This window comes from Solanum pennellii, chromosome 3 (assembly GCF_001406875.1).
Source record: "Solanum pennellii chromosome 3, SPENNV200".
Lineage (NCBI taxonomy): Eukaryota > Viridiplantae > Streptophyta > Magnoliopsida > Solanales > Solanaceae > Solanum > Solanum pennellii.
The window spans coordinates 41,161,262-41,168,225 of record NC_028639.1 but is presented as its reverse complement, the minus strand read 5'-3'; the positions used below and the strand labels follow the sequence as shown (position 1 = coordinate 41,168,225).

The window sequence follows — 6,964 nt, the reverse complement described above, 5'->3', positions numbered from 1 at the left end:
CAAAGAGCTAATAAAGTAGACATTGTTAGAGGGACTATGGGGAACAAAATTATCAACCATCACCTAAGGATGAAATATTTTATCTCCCCTGTAAGAACGGAGAACTGGTTCACATACCTAAAGGAGCGCTCAGCCGTTGAAATCCAATGGAAGTATTATTTGTTGAAGCCACGACGTGCCATCATAAGAGGAAATGAACTTTACTTCATTGAGCTTATCGGTTTGAATAGTGTGCAACCATACGCACCACTTCGAGTCCTTCGACAATTCGGACAGATCCAAATGATACCTCTGCGATCCCACATGAGCCACTATGGATATGACTTTGGGTCAGAATTACCGCAAGTGAACACTATACTGCGAAGATGGAAGAATGTGATAACTATCGATGTTCAAGAGCACCGACCCTTCTGCACACCTGAATACTACGTATGGCTTTTACAAGACGCAGAGCATAGAGATTTGAGCGAAGGAGGTCTTCCTGGTTTTGGCGATGAAAAAGAGAGAAGATGGGCTCGCAACCTCCTCAACACCGATTATGACATTACCCCATAAATGAGGAAGCAGATTGTGCCTAACATTGGACAGCAACATAATTAAAGTTTTTTTTTCTTTATTCCTCATGTGTTATCCCTAGCCCTTTAGTTATCTCTAGATTGATGTAATAAATAGAAATTATTTCAATAATTGAAAGTCGTTTTATTGTCTAACTCTAAACTCCATATTGGAAAATAAGGCTTGAATTAATTATTGTGCATCACTTATGTGTCGCTTAGGCCTACCTCTGGCTCAACGAGGCTCTTTTTCATTTAGGGCGTTTATCTTAAATAACGTGTTTGATATCTCAATTTATGCAATGTTCTCACTTAGGCTTGTTGTTGCTTTTATTTTTTTTAATTTTCTTTACCCTTTCCCAATGGTTGATTTGTAGACCATGGTTTATCACACGCGATCAAAGGGTTCATTTTCTCCTCTTCCGACTTAGAATTGCAAAGGAAAAGTGAAAGTGACTAATGCTAAGGTTATGTGCAAAACTATTGAAAAGAAGTGTCTTTCAGACAAGTTGGTATCAAACCTTTAGCAGAAAATAAAGAAGTTAGAGTTGTTGGACATGCGCGAGTGGGCAAAGTTGTTACTCTTCGCCAATCCAACTTTGGAGACGAACATGGATATGTCACCTTTCGCAAGTCAAGTCACTCTGCAAAATAATCCTCCTCCAGATTATTCTACCCCCTAAAGTCAATTGAGCTCCATTCAAATGTTTCCAAAGAACATCTACTTTCCAAATCACCCATATCCTCCGCAGCATCATGCATATGCTCCTAAACCTCAACACCTTACTTCACACCCGCATAACCCTACTATGCAAGCTACGCTAACACCTCTGCATTAAGTTCCCTGGCATCATGCACCTCTCATGCCATTTCCAATCCTTCCATATCAAATGTCTCTGTACCAAAGGACTCCTATGACATATCTTTGGAACTACGTCAGACCTGATTCCCGTTTAAGAGGGGATACGTAGGCGCTCCTATGGGGTTCGGTCTTACCATAATAAAAACTTTCATTTTCCCCTTCTATTGGTAACTGGGGCAGAATTTTTGAGAGGATCTCAAAAATTCTATCAATATTTCTTCTTGCACATCTCCATACTGGGGCAGAATTTTTGAGTAAACTCAACAATCCCATCAAAAACATCTTCTCAACACTGGGGCAGAAATTTTGAGAAAATCTCAAAATTTTCAACAATACTCCGGAGAGCATTCTATCAGACACGAAAGAAGCACGCTGTGCCAAATCATGGATACAAATCAACCTCCCCTTTAAACTAACTATTTTTCTTTGAATGTAGAAAATACAGGTACATATACAAAGGCAGTTTCAACAATCAACATACCACTTTTGAGCCCGACAAATGACACTCGACCCTCCCAGCAAGGCGAATGTCCAAGCTACTACATACCCTCCTCATTCAATTATGAAGTTGCACTATGCCTGAGATCTAGGTTTGCATAACTACATTATGCCCGAGATCGCATTATGCTCGAGAAATGCTTCATTGCATGTGCCCGATAATGGATGTGCCAGAAGAAATGCATCATTGCATTGTGCCCGAAGAAATGCAACATTTCATGTGCCCGAAAATATGCATGTGCCCGATAATGCATGTGCCCGAAGAAATGCATCATTGCATTACGCCCGAAGAAATACATCACTGCATCGTGCCGGAAGAAATCCATTATTGCATTGCTCGATACTGCATGTGCCCGAAGAAATGCATCATTGCATGTGCCCGAAGAAATGCATCATTGGATGTGCTCGATACTGCATGTGCCCGTAGAAATGCATCATCGCATTGTGCCCGAGACTGCATTGTGCCCGAAGTTTGCATAAGCCCAAGATTGCATCGTGCTCGAAGTTTACATGTGCCCGAATCAAAACAAGTCATAAGTATGAACAGGTGTCAAAAACAGATACGCTCTCTTTACTAATAACTTATATCCCAAAGGCGTCATTCTCCAAAGGCATCATCTTTCATGGCCTGCGGACTTGATGTCATGGCCTGAGGACTTATTTTATGCATATCATGTTCCTAAGGCGTCATAGTCTAAAGGCATCATCCTCATGGCCTGCGGACATCATATCATGGCCCAAAGGTTTAATTTCTGTCTATCATGATCCGAATGTGTCATAGTCTAAAGGCGTCATTTTCATTGCCTACAGACAACATTTTCATGACCTGAGGATACACTTTGCATATCATGGCCGTAGACATCATAGCCTAAGACGTCATTTTTTTTTCATGATCTTAAGGCAAACATTCATGGTCATCATGGGAATTGCATCATGTTTACATTTACCGCTTATTTTCATATAAATGTTCTAATTATTCTATTTAAGTTTTATTACAAGTTACAGATGTGCAGATTACAGACAAAGCCACCTTCTGAACAACTATTCACTTGCTTACAAACAAAGGCTCCGACAAATTCTTGGCTAGTCGCATTATCGCTTCGGCTACTCAGCCACCATGAAGATATCTTCGAAGTAAACTCGCCACTGTGACTTACTGTCTCTTCATCTAGGCTCGTCCGCCTTACAATGCGACATCTAGGCTCGTCCGCCTTACAATGCGACATCTAGGCTCGTCCGCCTTACAATGCGACATCTAGGCTCGTCCGCCTTACAATGCGACATCTAGGCTCGTCCGCCTTACAATGCGACATCTAGGCTCGTCCGCCTTACAATGCGACATCTAGGCTCGTCCGCCTTACAATGCGACATCTAGGCTCGTCCGCCTTACAATGCGACATCTAGGCTCGTCCGCCTTACAATGCGACATCTAGGCTCGTCCGCCTTACAATGCGACATCTAGGCTCGTCCGCCTTACAATGCGACATCTAGGCTCGTCCGCCTTACAATGCGACATCTAGGCTCGTCCGCCTTACAATGCGACATCTAGGCTCGTCCGCCTTACAATGCGACATCTAGGCTCGTCCGCCTTACAATGCGACATCTAGGCTCGTCCGCCTTACAATGCGACATCTAGGCTCGTCCGCCTTACAATGCGACATCTAGGCTCGTCCGCCTTACAATGCGACATCTAGGCTCGTCCGCCTTACAATGCGACATTTAGGCTCGTCCGCCTTACAATGCGACATCTAGGCTCGTCCACCTTACAATAGGACATTTAGGATCGTCCGCCTTAAAACGACATTTAGGTTTGTCCATCTTATAGGACATTTAGGCCGTCCACCTTAAAGGGACATTTAGGCTTGTCCGCCTTATAGGACATTTATTCGTCCGCTTTATAAGATATTTAGGCCGTCCGCCTTAAAATGACACTTAGGCTCGTCCGCCTTAAAGTGACGTTTAGACTCTCCTAACAAACAGAGATTTTCTTATATTATTATATCTTTATACTATCAAATCTGTTGGAGTTTGACGTTATTCTTCAGAGATGGGTTTCAATCCTTAAAGAAGTTAAAGACCATCAAGGCTTGCTCTACGTCTCAAAGCAGATACGCTTCTTATCACCTCTTGTCATTTTATTTAGAACTCATATTTTATCATTATTGATCATACTTTATATATTTATAAGCTAATATTTTATCTAGAATTTGCAGATATGATCAATTGCCCCTTGATTACAATTATCATGTTATCATCTATCACAACAAATACCCTATCAAATTCTTTACTACTCATACTCCGAACCTTGCTCAAAGGTTGATAACCTCATTCTATCATGATCTTCCTGCTTCTCTGTCATACTCTTGTAGCCTCTCAATCCCTCTCTTCTCGCTACTCTAATCTTATCCATTCAAGCCGATATCGTGCCTTTTGAATACCTTAGAGCTCTTTCAACTTTTAAGAGTTTCATTTGCTCTTGATTCTAGAACTACACACAACCTGATTTTCGTATAACTAGAGATATGTAGGCGACTTAAAACCAAAGTCGCGGTCGTACCCTTTTTCAACTCTATTTCGTTTCAATTGATCCAACTGACATCTCTCGTCGGTCGGACAAAATCGGCTACTTAGTCAACGTTGGTTGCCTGACAATTCATTCTTCATTCTCAATCAACCAAGGGGCAGCTGTTGACACCCAATTTTGACCGACCTTTGACCATTTTTAGGAATACTATTCGATTAAATACATATTTTAAATTTTAGAATTTTTAGTCGACTTTGCTTGAAAATATATATTTTAGTATGTTTTACTTTATAAAATTATCGTAAATATTACTAAAACTTTTTAAAATTATTAATGTTTCAAAATCTAAATGATTTATAATTATATAAAAATATTTTAATATATGTAGTATTTTTACTAAATAGTAATTCCTACACTTTTCTTAAATTTATTTAAATTCTAGCCTATGTTATTCTAATTTCTTCCAATTCTAGTCACTCCACTTCAAATTTTATTCCAATTGTAGCCACTGTTTCATTTCAATTCTAGCCATTTCAATTGCATTTTTAGCCATTCCAATCCCCCAGCCAATTTGATTTTAATTTTTCATCTTTGAATCTCATCCATTCATCTTTAAAATAAATCCAAAATCGAATCATAGCCCTTTATATCTTATAAAATCCTATAGTCAAGATTTAATCTCTTATTCTTCCTAAATTCTAATACCCTAAAAGACCAAACAAAAAAAAACTCACTCTTTCTTCCTCCCCTCCCTCTCTCCAGCCGCCTCTCTCTCTCTCCCCATCCTTTCCGGCGAGCCTCCCTTCTCCTCCCTTTTGTCCTCCCTCCTCTCTTTTCTCCGGCAGCGAGCAGGTCCACCGGCGAGCTTCCAGGCGACAAGCAACAACCAGCAGCCATGGCGAGCAGCGACCAGGTGGCGCCGCCCCTTCCTCCCTCTCCCGTCATTCTCCACTTCTCCCTCTCTATTTCTCCCCGACGTCGCCCCTTCCTCTCTCCTCCCCTCTCTTTCTTTCTTCCTATTTTGCAGGTACAACATCAGTTGATGCAAGTAGGCTCCACCGGCGTCAACCAGCAGCATCAAACAGCTGCAGCTCTTGCCGGCGACAGCCACCAAACGAGCAACAACAGTAGCCAGCAACGCCGACCAGCCACCAACGCCTCCCACAGGCGAGCATCCTCGTCTCCTTTTTCCGGCGAGCTCAAAATTCTGAAATATTACAAGACGGATCTGCTAAGATCCGTCCAGGTAAGTCTTCTTTTAGCCTATTTTTTATTTTCTCGGTTTTGAATATGGAATCCATGATTTTCGCGTGTTCTACGTGAAAAGTTGGTGAACGCTACGAACTTTTTCAAAACCTGTTAATAGTGTTTCTCTAATTATGTGAATCAGATTACCATTAGAGTCGCTGAATTTGATATAACTTTAATAATATTGAAATCTCACTTAAATTGTTCCCTTGTTTATGTTACGACTGTTCTAAATTTAATATTTCATTGACTGTTTATTTGATTAGACGTTTCAAGGAGAAAGTTTTGATTAATCAAGTGTGCATATTTTATGTTGTAAATTTTTTTTTAGGCCATATGATTCTTGTCTAAACTTCTTGTTGAGGATTATAGTAAAAAATATTATTGTTTGACTTAGGCTTCTCTTTAATAATATGGACATTTTTTTATTATTATTTGGCATGTTGTTGATTAATTTATGCTAAGTTGATTTGTATGTGCAGATTTTTACTCTTGATAAGATAAAAATTAGTGTTACTGTTTTATGTAATATTGTTAATTGATTTGTAGTTGTCATAGTAAAGTTGATTGGATTCTTACCTGTTTTATTTTTGGGTTGAACAAAAAATAAATAAATAATTCTACTTATTCAGTTCTCTATTTAAGGAAAATATTCTCTTATTTATTTATATTTGGTGAAAGTATCTATAAAATAAAGGCTGATTTATTACTTGTTTTATATTTAAAATAATTTTTAAATAATTCTAATTTTGGCTTAAGGAAAATAATATTACTCTTCCTTATCTGATTTCTTACTTGCTTATTTATGGTAGAATAATATTTTCTGATTTTGGCTTCTCTTTATTTAAGGAAAATATATATTAATCTCTCTTAATTTATTCTTACTTGTTTATATTTGGTAATAAATTATTTTTAAAATTTTCTGATTTGGTCCTCTTTTATAATAAGTAAAATAGTATATTTAATTGATTCCTTTAAATATTTCTTTTCCTTATGTGCTCTCCCTCTCTTTGCTATATAAATAAGACCCCCTCCCTTCATTATTTCATCAACTCATACAAACATTCACTCTCAATCACAAGTTCTCTCATCACTCTTCATTCTCTCATTGCTCTCTTGCTACTCTAAATACATTAAGATTTCTGTAAACATTCAAGTGCTCTTCTTCGCTACTTTTCTATATTACTTTTGTTCGAGTAAAGGTGGGATCAACTTGTTTTTCATTGCTACCATTCCTAATCTACTTAACCGGTTAGTATTCGGAATTAACATTTAAAT

At 38.7% G+C, this 6,964-nt stretch overlaps 1 long non-coding RNA gene across 1 annotated transcript in view; it reads left to right on the top strand.

The window, feature by feature from the left end:
* Positions 1 to 6,549, top strand: part of LOC107012737 — a 10,905-nt gene extending 4,356 nt beyond the window's left edge. The window contains exons 2-3 of the long non-coding RNA XR_001456087.2: positions 5,685 to 5,688; positions 6,499 to 6,549. This is a non-coding gene — a long non-coding RNA (uncharacterized LOC107012737). The remainder of the gene's footprint in view (positions 1 to 5,684; positions 5,689 to 6,498) is intronic.
* The last annotated feature ends 415 nt before the right edge of the window (positions 6,550 to 6,964 follow it).